At 38.1% G+C, this 11,961-nt stretch overlaps 1 long non-coding RNA gene across 2 annotated transcripts; it reads left to right on the forward strand.

Annotated features, from left to right (window-relative positions):
* The first annotated feature begins 2,364 nt into the window (after positions 1-2,364).
* On the forward strand, positions 2,365-5,028 carry LOC113293288. 2 transcript variants are annotated; one of them, XR_003332182.1, is made up of 8 exons: positions 2,365-2,422; positions 2,651-2,744; positions 2,933-3,026; positions 3,147-3,231; positions 3,553-3,620; positions 4,007-4,205; positions 4,696-4,753; positions 4,852-5,028. It is a non-coding gene; the product is annotated as an uncharacterized LOC113293288 (long non-coding RNA). The 2 variants fall into 2 exon arrangements; XR_003332183.1 differs by lacking the exon at positions 3,553-3,620.
* Positions 5,029-11,961: the final 6,933 nt, after the last annotated feature.

An 11,961-nucleotide genomic window follows, 5' to 3' on the forward strand; every position in this document is an offset into this window, starting at 1 on the left:
ATGTATACACTGCGCGGCTCCATAAGTTTTCTTATGTTAGCATTTCCAACAAATCATAGACTCGTTTATGATTAATTTGGTTGAGCATTCTGATTAAATTAATCATGTATTCTCTTGTGATTAGTGATAAGCACGTAGGTGTTACATTTTATACCCATATTTATATTAGGTAGGACTCGATATTTTAGCTAATATCACTATTTTAGTGTTTTTGTAGAAAGTACAAGTAAATTCGATTATCGAAAGGATAAATGGTTAAATGGAAACAAATTGGTCCTTGGGACAAAAAGCATTTAATTTTCCAAGGCACCAACTACCAAGGAGGAAGAGTAACACGGCTTCCACTGAATTTTCTATGGTAGTAGCTTAGCACCACATTAATTTGCTCAGGGCCATGGTCTAACACAAACGGACAAGCACCTGGGTTCCACTAGTGGACTATAATAATTGGAACTACTACAATATGTTTGTGCACAGTGGTTTGTATCATCTTCACTTCTTATCGACAGAAAGAGAGTTTGGTGGTGTTGTATCTTTTGTCTCATGGTGGGATCAGGAGATTGTACATAGAAATATTGAGAATGACAACATCATTTTAAAGCTTACAAAACAGCGACATAGATATGACTGATGCCGAAAAGAAGGTGAGTTAGCTGGCGAAACAGAAATGGGACTGTGGTTCATACACATTGCAGGAATGAAGATGCAAGTCAGGCTTCTAATTAATTACGGATTGCTGGTGTTCAAGAGAGTCTGCTGGCTGTAGAAAGAGCCTGGGTAAAGATGGCTCTTACTGTGAACTATGAGGTTTCATTTTGGTCTGAATTTTAGGGTCAACTGGTTGCTCGAGTTGTGCAATGGATGGAGGATGAATGCTGGTGTTGGCTCGGACCTGAGTGCAAATGGGTTTTGAGATGCAGCGAATTCAAGCTACAAGAAATGCTGACAAAGAAGCCGACGGGTGACGAAGTTGTGCATGTTCTGTAACACAGGGGAATTCGGTAATTGTTTGATGCGGTATCGAAATGGAAGTGCAGGCAATAGTGGTTGTTAGCAACAGAAAATGGAATGGGGAATCCTGGATGGTGTTTACATTGAACGAATGGCGAGAAGATGGACTGCTGCGTAGTTGATGGAGCAAAGAAGTGCAGTTGTTGGCCGATAATCAGTCGAAGGAGAGTTTCATCTCATTATCCGATACAGCAGCTGGTGGCGTTTCTATTTCATGGCAGGCAGGAGCACAAATGGAGTTGATGGTTTGTTTGGCGGAAATCAGTACAGGCAGTAGTAATCGCGATGAAGATTGATTTCCGGGTCTTGTTTGGCGTTGATGGTGATCAACAGAAGTAGCCCTTGGCTCGACAACATCAAAAACAAATATGGAGTTGGAGGAAGGTGTTACCGTCCATGATTGGTTTTAATGGTTGTTGTTCTTGAGACAAGAATATGCTGGTGTTTCGAGATTTAATTCGTTGGTGCTGATTGCACTGTGGATGAGACGGAGAATGGTTATGATGGCTGAAGTCTTGGTGGAAGTGGTGATCCTTTTAGCAACTGGCAACCTGTGGTTCGCGGGAGTTGGAAGGGACCGAGATTGTGATGTTGTAGCCGGAGGCAGGAAAGAGGTGGCCAAGACATACGATGGGTTAGATATTGGGTCTAGTTTAGGCAGTTGTTTAATGGACTGGGCCCTGACAATTTGCTAGGTCTTATTATGGTCTCTTCGCAGCAGACTATAAAATGAGACATCAAAGTGAACGGACGGGAGTCGGCCTCTGGAGCCGAAACTGGGAGAACTGAACCGAGAGCGGAAAGAAGACGACGGCCAGGAGCGACTACAGATCCGTGAAGGGAGAAGGGTTTGCGTTCTTTCGTTTTCCCAACTCCATTTCGATTGCTAGTGATTCTCTTTGATTTATTTATGGCTTTTGAGAAAGCCATGTGTTGCTAGATTTTTTTACCTAGAGTTTATTTTAGGGCTGCACATACCCGACCCAACCCGCCGACCCAACCCGTACCCGACCAAAAATACCCGCACCCGACCCAACCCGCTGAGGCATGGGTCGACTATGGGTGAGGCACGCCAGAACCCACCTATTTTGGGTCGGTTGCGGGTAGAAACTTCCGTCACCCGAACCGACCCACCCACCCGCCCAAAACTAACGTAGGATCCTGACCCTTAGATCTAACCTAGGATGGATTATCAGAGCCGTTGAATTTATGTATAAAAGACCTAACTTAACCTAACCTAATCGCAATCTCCTTCTCTTCTCTTCTGCGGCCTCTCCCTCTTCTGAGTCTTCTCTCCTTCTCAGACAGACTCATCTCCATCCAAGTCTCCAACTCCATTCTTTTTCTTCTCTCAGTCTCAGATTCTCTTTGTGGATCATCGGCATCACCAGAAGCAAACCAATAACGGAAGGTAAGATTAGGAACTCAGTAATTTTCAATTTAGGGTTTATCTGTTTAGGGTGTTGTTTTTTAATTTCAGTTGGAATGAATTGGTATGATGTTACTATGTTAGAACTCAGTAATGAAGAGTTTAATCAGTAGATTCAAAGGATTCTTGAATGTTTATGTGTTTAGGGTTTGTCAAGATTGAAGAACTGAATCTGAATCTAATACCCTTTATTTTATTTTTCCATGTTAGGGTTTGTCAAGATTGAAGAACTGAAGTTCAGTTCATTGGAGCTTGAAGAAGAACTGGTCAGAGACTCAGAGTTGGTTTAAGAAGAACTAAGAAGGTATATCCAACTATGAAATTGTTTTGATTATTTAGGTTCCTTTTATATGTCCTTTCCATTTTATGGTTTGTTCACTTTGTTGTTTATCTGAATCTAATGTTTTTTTTTATTCCATGGTAGGGTTTGTCAAGATTGAAGAACTGAATCTAATCTAATCTAATACCCTTTATTTTATTTTTCCATGTTAGGGTTTGTCAAGATTGAAGAACTGAAGTTCAGTTCATTGGAGCTTGAAGAAGAACTGGTCAGAGACTCAGAGTTGGTTTAAGAAGAACTAAGAAGGTATATCCAACTATGAAAATGTTTTGATTATTTAGGTTCCTTTTATATGTCCTTTCCATTTTATGGTTTGTTCACTTTGTTGTTTATCTGAATCTAATGTTTTTTTTTTTTCCATGGTAGGGTTTGTCAAGATTGAAGAACTGAAGTTCAGTTCATTAGAGTTTGAAGAAGAACTAATCAGAGTTGGTTTAGGAAAACTAAGAAGGTATATCCAACTGTTTTGCTTATTTTGGTTCCTTTTATATTGTTTAGGTGAAGTTTGATAGAATCTCATTGAGCATGATAAAAATGGTCCTAGCGGTGAATCGCAAAAGCTACTTGTAGCTCATTCTTTCTTTGTTGAGAGGATGTTTCTGTCGTTAACATAAGGCCTTCGGCAACCCTACCGCTAGGACTCAGTTGAAGCTACATGTTAGAATTAAATTGGTGTACTTCAATAAATTTTTATAATCTCTTAACTTAGAAGTTTTTATAAGTTGTATGGTCTGAACTTAAGAATTTTTGTATTGTGTATCTATGCTGTAAGGTGTCGGTGGGGTAGTGACTTATGTAACAAATTCAACTAATCAGAGTTGGTTTAGGAAAACTAAGAAGGTATATCCAACTGTTTTGCTTATTTTGGTTCCTTTTATATTGTTTAGGTGAAGTTTGATAGAATCTCATTGAGCATGATAAAAATGGTCCTAGCGGTGAATCGCAAAAGCTACTTGTAGCTCATTCTCTCTTTGTTGAGAGGATGTTTCTGTCGTTAACATAAGGCCTTCGGCAACCCTACCGCTAGGACTCAGTTGAAGCTACATGTTAGAATTACCTAGTTTATATGGACTGAATTGATTACCTAGCAAGTTCTAATTGATTTTTTAAATCAATCTCAGTTCTTTAGTACAACCTAGTTAATTTATTTGGTATTTGAACTAAGTCATGAGTATTTTGTTCAATTCAGTATGGTGTTAGTACTTTCAATTGTTTCTTTTGTGCAGGTTACCATGGTTGAAATCTCAGAAGATGATTCTGCTTCTAATCTTCCAATTATACATGGAGTGGCATCACAAATGGGACCTCCCCCTCCACGTCCACCGCGTTCTGGACAAGTGCATGGACCATCAGCAGGGACAGGGAGTACCGCTGGCTCATCTACCCTTGGAGTCGAGGAGGAGGAGATTGATATTGCTGAGTCTGGTATGTCTAAATTTTCCTTGGCTCTATTGTTGTTCATGACACTGTGAGTTTTACTGCAGCATGTTTATTACATGAAAGTACATGGTTTACTAAACATAATGCATGCTATGTGAATAGATTAACTGCCCTGTTATGTTAACTGCCCTGTTATGTTAGTAATCTATAACAAAAATCTTTTGAAATCCGAAGATCACTCATAGTTATCTCTATATCAACATGTCAGAGGCATTGTCACAATGTCGTGTACCTCATATCAATTGGATTTCTTAAATTCAGTTATCTGTTTGATGTTTGTTATACTGTTTTCTATGGTTTGAGAATCTTGAAATTTGGCTTTTCAAATTTTGCTTTGATCTGTATATTGTCTGTTATCTTGATGTTCTTAGTATTAGGATATTTTATATGTTCTTATAGTTGAATTTGGATGTTGAGATTATGATGAAGCTGAGTTATTCAGTTTAATTGTTCATTTGAATCATTTCGCTTGCAGAGCTATTCAGTTTCAGTGACCTTGCTTCTTCTTCTATCGTCATAGACTCATAGACAAGGTAATGACGCCAAGGCCCAAGGGTCATTGTCAGTAGATTGATATTTCTGAGTTCATCTTTGTTACTGTAACTAATTTACAGACTTCGTTTTATTTCAGGCTTTCAGCCATTCGGAGGTAAAACATCCACAAACTTGCAGGCTTGCAGCGACTCGCTGTTGGTCGCTTTATATGATATTAGGCTTTAGTATAGTACGCAATACTCAATAGTAATGCACTCTTTTATCTTTTGAGCTTTGAACAATTGAACTCTGTTCCTTTTTATTGTTAGCTTTATCAACTTTGTTATACACTTATACTGTTATACAGTTATACACTTATACTCAATAACTCTGTTCCTTGTTAATGTAATGTACTAATGTCATTTTATTTTATGGTGGGTAACCCACCACCCACCCGACCAAACCCGCCGTCACAATGGGTCGGGTGACAACCGACCCATTGTGTTGTTGGGTCGGTTGCGGGTGACAACTTCTGTTACCCGCCATCAGTGGGTCGGGTGGTGGGTGAGGCCAAAACCGACCCAAACCGACCCATGTGCAGCCCTAGGTAGAAACCATTTGGAGTTTTAGGCTATTTTGAGTTGAATAAAAATTGAGCAAAAGACTATTATGAATTGAATAGATTAATTCTTGAATATTGTTTATTGATTTTTTGATGATATGTGTTGTTGCTTCACCGGTTTTGTATACAATAACCTTTGCGCATAATTGTTAGGAACACAAATATGTTCGTCTACTTATTTGATATTTCATACTTGGGTTAAAATCCTTTGATGGGGTATGCTTAGAATAGCCAGGTATCATTTGTGAACCTAAATTTAGTTTCGTATAATTTTCTCGCTAACGCAATTTGATGGTGTATGTTTTGGTTTAGTCTTTTGATATGCCATGCTTATGGTGTCCCAGCGATATTTGCGACTCTAATACTTATAATAGGTGATGTCGATAGAACAAACAATAGACAAATATTCAGGAGTTATGTTTCATTTCAGTAATTGAATAGAAATAGTGGTGGATATTATAAACCCTGGTTACCTGCTCTCACTCTGCGAGTTCACTTTATTACTTTACTTTAATTTTATTATTTCATTTTCAATTCTAAAAAAATCCAAAAATATTTTTTCTGTTAGTTTTATTAGAGATATTGATTACGGTATTTCCACCGCTCCCTGTGGGAACGATCCGTACTTTCTATTGTCTACTAGTTGGACGCCGTGCGATTGCGGTTATTTATATAGGTATCTCCGGATCCTATCAATTTTTGGCGCTACTGCCGTGGAGCGGTTGTGGAATATTGTCATTAGTATTTTTGATTTTGTAAGGTGTTTTTTTTTATTTTAATCTTTTTGTACATTGTTTTTATTTTTTAGGATTTATTTTTCCTTTTGACTTGTTTTGTGCTTCAGAATTTTATTTCAGGAGCCTTTTTGAGAACGATGAGTGCTTTGCGCGAGACGTCGTCTATGACGCTTGGTGAATACATGTATGGGTCACGGTATAAGGAAGTTCTTGCTTATAATCGTCTCAGGTATGGAACTTGGAATCCACGTAATTTCGCTATTAGTGGTTATCAGATGAGTATCAATCCCAATACCATGAGGGTGAACATGAACTTGACACTGGAAGTGATTTTAGGAATTATGATACCGATATAATATCCGAAGCTATTGTATCTTACCCAACTCATGATCATTTAACTGATTATTTGTCTATTCAAAAGGACGAGAGTTGTGTTAGAGACGCCATTTATTCAGATAATGATGATTTAGAAAAACATATTTATACAGAAGATACTATTGTTGAGTCTGATGACTTAGAGACATTAGACGTGCATAATGAGATATTTTCTAATCATTCAAATAATGAGTTTCCTATAAATCACTTAGTTGCAGATAGTGATGAGGCGATTATTCATGGCATTGTTGCTCCATTGAGCTCTTGTTTTTCTGATCCATCTAGTGATTTTCAGAATATTGATGTGAATGTTGAACATATTGATATTGGTCAGATAACTTGTATCCATGATTTTGAGCCTTTATCTGTTTGCTTAGCCCACTTTTCTGATTCCGATGACCCCATGATTATTGATATTATCAATGCATTGCGCCTTCCAATGGTTAATCAAGGTAACTCCATAACGGAAATTATTTATGCGGACTTAGAGCCGGATTTAAGAGTTACCGATTTTGATAAACTTGAACCATTATATACAGGTTTAAACCATTGTGTTGAGTTTGATAATCCGATACCTTTTTACATTGTCAATACATTGCTTCCTATGATTCTAGTGAAGATAGTGTGTCGACAGAAGTTATTTCAGCTGATTTAGAACCTAATTTAAAGTATGTTTCCCAAATACAAACTAATGCAGATTCTCTGTTTTTTGTCCATTTGAGTGATTTATTTATCTCGATTAAGGACTGTTTTCTTTTGGGGATGGACTTACACTTCTTTTTGGAGGTTTATAGTGTTCGCAAGTTCATTTTTGTAGCTGACCTGAGTTGTTGGATTGACCCCAACTTTTCAGACTTTATATATATGCCTTGCAGCTTACATTGGTGTATCAACACCTTGTTGAGATTCTTTGCTGGCAGAAGTAGCGAAACAAATACCTTTCGCTTCATGGGAGTCAACCCATCAGATTTGTTCCCTTTACTCTATCTTTTATTTTATTTGCATTTTAGGATTTCCCACCTTAACTTCTATGTTGGATGACTCAATTACATTGAGGACAATGTAATGTTTAAGTGTGGGGGAGTGGCATTTTCGTTAGGATTTTTGATTAAAAAAAAAAAAAAAGATCAGCTGTTTAACGGGTCTAAAAAAAAAAAAATTAGGATTTATTTTTATTAAGGGTTATGACCAGCTGTGTAGCGGGTTTTTTTCATTTTTCTTACATATTATGATCAGCTGTGTAGCGGGTCTAAAAAAAGTTAAATATATATATATATATATTTAATGACAAGCTGTTTAGCGGGTCTATTTTTTGTTTTCTTATCATATTATGACCAGCTGTTGAGCGGGTCTAAAAAAAATCATTTTGCATATAATGACCAGTTGTTGAGCGGGTCTTTCTATCTGGCTGTTTGGCAGACATCGCTCGATCTTGTTGTTTAGCGGATCCGTCTCGCTGTTTAGCAGACATCTCTAAACCACTGTTTAGTGGTTCCGTCTTGCTGTTTAGCGGACATCAATGTTTATCCAGCTGTTTAGCGGATATATTGTTTGTTTTGCTCGGGACTAGCAAAATATAAGTGTGGGGGTGTTGATAAGTAGGTGTTACATTTTATACCCATATTTATATTAGGTAGGACTCGATATTTGGCTAATATCATTATTTTAGTGTTTTTGTAGAAAGTACAAGTAAATTCGATTATCGAAAGGATAAATAGTTAAATGGAAGCAAATTGGCCCTTGGGAAAAAAAGCATTTAATTTTCCAAGGCACCAACTACCAAGGAGGAAGAGTAACACGGCTTCCACTGAATTTTCTATGGTAGCAGCTTAGCACCACATTAATTTGCTCAGGGCCATGGTCTAACACAAACGGACAAGCACCTGGGTTCCACTAGTGGACTATAATAATTGGAACTACTACAATATGTTTGTGCACAGTGGTTTGTATCATCTTCACTTCTTATCGACAGAAAGAGAGTTTGGTGGTGTTGTATCTTTTGTCTCAATGTGGGATCAGGAGATTGTACATAGAAATATTGAGAATGACAACATCATTTTAAAGCTTACAAAACAGCAACATAGATATGACTGATGCCGAAAAGAAGGTGAGTTAGCTGGCGAAACGGAAATGGGACAGTGGTTCATACACATTGCAGGAATGAAGATGCAAGTCAGGCTTCTAATTAATTACGGATTGCTGGTGTTCAAGAGAGTCTGCTGGCTGTAGAAAGAGCCTGGGTAAAGATGGCTCTTACTGTGAACTATGAGGTTTCATTTTGGTCTGAATTTTAGGGTCAACTGGTTGCTCGAGTTGTGCAATGGATGGAGGATGAATGCTGGTGTTGGCTCGGACCTGAGTGCAAATGGGTTTTGAGATGCAGCGAATTCAAGCTACAAGAAATGCTGACAAAGAAGCCGACGGGTGACGAAGTTGTGCATGTTCTGTAACACAGGGGAATTCGGTAATTGTTTGATGCGGTATCGAAATGGAAGTGCAGGCAATAGTGGTTGTTAGCAACAGAAAATGGAATGGGGAATCCTGGATGGTGTTTACATTGAACGAATGGCGAGAAGATGGACTGCTGCGTAGTTGATGGAGCAAAGAAGTGCAGTTGTTGGCCGATAATCAGTCGAAGGAGAGTTTCATCTCATTATCCGAACAGCAGCTGGTGGCGTTTCTATTTCATGGCAGGCAGGAGCACAAATGGAGTTGATGGTTTGTTTGGCGGAAATCAGTGCAGGCAGTGGTAATCGCGATGAAGATTGGTTTCAGGGTCTTGTTTGGCGTTGATGGTGATCAACAGAAGTAGCCCTTGGCTCGACAACATCAACAACAAATATGGAGTTGGAGGAAGGTGTTACCGTCCATGATTGGTTTTAATGGCTGTTGTTTTTGAGACAAGAATATGCTGGTGTTTCGAGATTTAATTCGTTGGTGCTGATTGCACTGTGGCTGAGACGGAGAATGGTTATGATGGCTGAATTCTTGGTGGAAGTGGTGATCCTTTTAGCAACTGGCAACCTGTGGTTCACGGGAGTTGGAAGGGACCGAGATTGTGATGTTGTAGCCGGAGGCAGGAAAGAGGTGGCCAAGACATACGATGGGTTAGATATTGGGTCTAGTTTAGGCAGTTGTTTAATAGACTGGGCCCTGACAATTTGCTAGGTCTTATTATGGTCTCTTCGCAGTAGACTCTAAAATGAGACAGCAAAGTGAACGGACGGGAGTCGGCCTCTGGAGACTTGAACTTATCTATCACTCAAAAGTTTATGTACTTTATCTCCTACTCTTGAGACAAAGTCGTATAAGCATGATAGTTTTCATACATACACATTTGCTATTTCGAGCCTTGTTTACTCGCCTATCTTTTTCTCGAAATATGTGTTGGTAAGCTTTCGCTTTAACCACTTTTCATCTTAACCCGTGACGAAAGTCATGATGACGTTTCAATCTTGAAAATAGCTTTGATGACGATAGTTGTGAATAACGATTGTTATAACATTATAAAAGAATGTTTCAATTATTGAAATTTAGAGTTGAGATTACGTAGCCAACTATGGATATAAGCATATATAGTGTGTTCGCACATTAGTGTATAAATCCATGTGCCGGAAACCAAGTGTGTGCATATGTGTGCATACGGTATTGGTGAAGGAGACAGGTTGGGTACGCGTACTAGCAGAAGTTTCCCAACCGAAAATTTCTGTTGAGTTTGTAATTTTGCAAACTGTTAAACCATCCACCTTAGGTACACATACTCGCGGAAGTTTTCAAACCGAAATTTTTTGTTGAGTTTCTAAACTCAAATCCGGTAGCTACGGTACCCGTACCCGTACGCGTACCCAAGCTGGTTATATTTCTCAAATCAGAAGTTCATGAACTTAAAACAATAAATCAATAAGGAATGCAATCTTTGCAAACCATGGCTATATTGTTCATGAATTGATTCAAGTGAATCAAACCAATTTTGTTTCAATTGTGTCTATTTATAAAGACCTATGCAATTGAACAACTCGTCAACTAGTTCTTATGAGTCATTTGAACTAGTTATGTGAAGAAGATGAATATGGTTAATATGGAAGTATTCATATGGCTAACCATTGGTTAACTATTTATGAACCAACTAAGTGTACACGTTTAGGTATGGTTACTCAAACCTAAATGAAATACATTTCATTTGTGTATGACAAGCTAAGTTTCGATCTAACGGTTGAAAGATATTAGCTTGGTTAAATCAGGTTTTTCATCTAACGGTGAATATTGAATGCTTTGTTACCAAGGTAACTTGGATTGCAAATCCTGATTTTAAAACTATATAAAGGAGACATCTAGCAACTGGAAAAACTAATCCCCGCACCTCCTATGTGATACTAGTTGGTTTTGCTAGAGTCGATTCTCCTTTAACCTTACGTTTCTTCTCGAGACCCTGTAGGTTAACGACTAAAAGACTTCATTGGGATTGTGAAGCCAAACAAAACTACTTCTCTAGTAGTTGAGCGATCTGATCTTGCCATTTTCTATCGTACGAGTTCAATTAAATAATTGACTTGAGATTATATCTCTGATAGGTCAAGATAAAAATAAATCACAAACATCTTCGTGTCATCGTTTGTGATTCCTCAATATCTAGCTTCATACCATACGATTTAGATTATTGTGAGGTGATTGATAATTATAGACTGTTCTTCGGGAATATAAGTCCGGCTTATCAATTGGTTCCTGTTCACCTTGATTTTATCAAAAGACGGAACAAAACTTTTAGGTTTACCTATGGGAGACAGATTTATCTATCATCATAGACTTTTCTGTGTGATACATATTTTTTTATTAAAGTCTTCGACTTTGGGTCGTAGCAACTCTTGTTTGTGGGTGAGATCAGCTAAGGGAATCAAGTGCGTAGTATCCTGCTGGGATCAGAGACGTAAGGAGCGCAACTGTACCTTGAATCAGTGTGATATTGATTAGGGTTCAACTACAGTCCAGACCTAAGTTAGTTTGTAGTAGGCTAGTGTATGTAAAGGCTTAATACAGTGTGGCGTTCAATCTGGACTAGGTCCCGGGGTTTTTCTGCACTTGCGGTTTCCTCGTTAACAAAATTTCTGGTGTCTGTATTATTTCTATTCCGCATTATATTTTGTTATATAATTGAAATATCATAGGTTGTGCGTTAAGATCAATCAATTAGAATATCCAACCTTTGGTTGTTGATTTAAATTGATTGACACTTGGATATTGGTCTTTGGTACCATCCAAGTTTATCTCTCTAGTATTTGATAAAGACCCGCAGATTTCTATTTGCTTGAGTATAGATCAAATCGAGAGATCGAGATATTAACTCCTTGATATACTTTTTATCTAGATTGAGTCTGACTGTCTAGTTGATTCTGTAGAAAGTATATTGGATTTAGTCCATACGGATTGCTAATCGAAATATTGGGTGAGGTTGTTAGACCCCTGCTTTTTCATCTTCCATGATTCTTCTTAGCCATACAACATGAGATGTAGCTATTGATGCCGAAATGTACTTCGC

Source organism: Papaver somniferum, chromosome 7 (genome assembly GCF_003573695.1).
Source record: "Papaver somniferum cultivar HN1 chromosome 7, ASM357369v1, whole genome shotgun sequence".
Classification (NCBI taxonomy): Eukaryota; Viridiplantae; Streptophyta; class Magnoliopsida; order Ranunculales; family Papaveraceae; genus Papaver; species Papaver somniferum.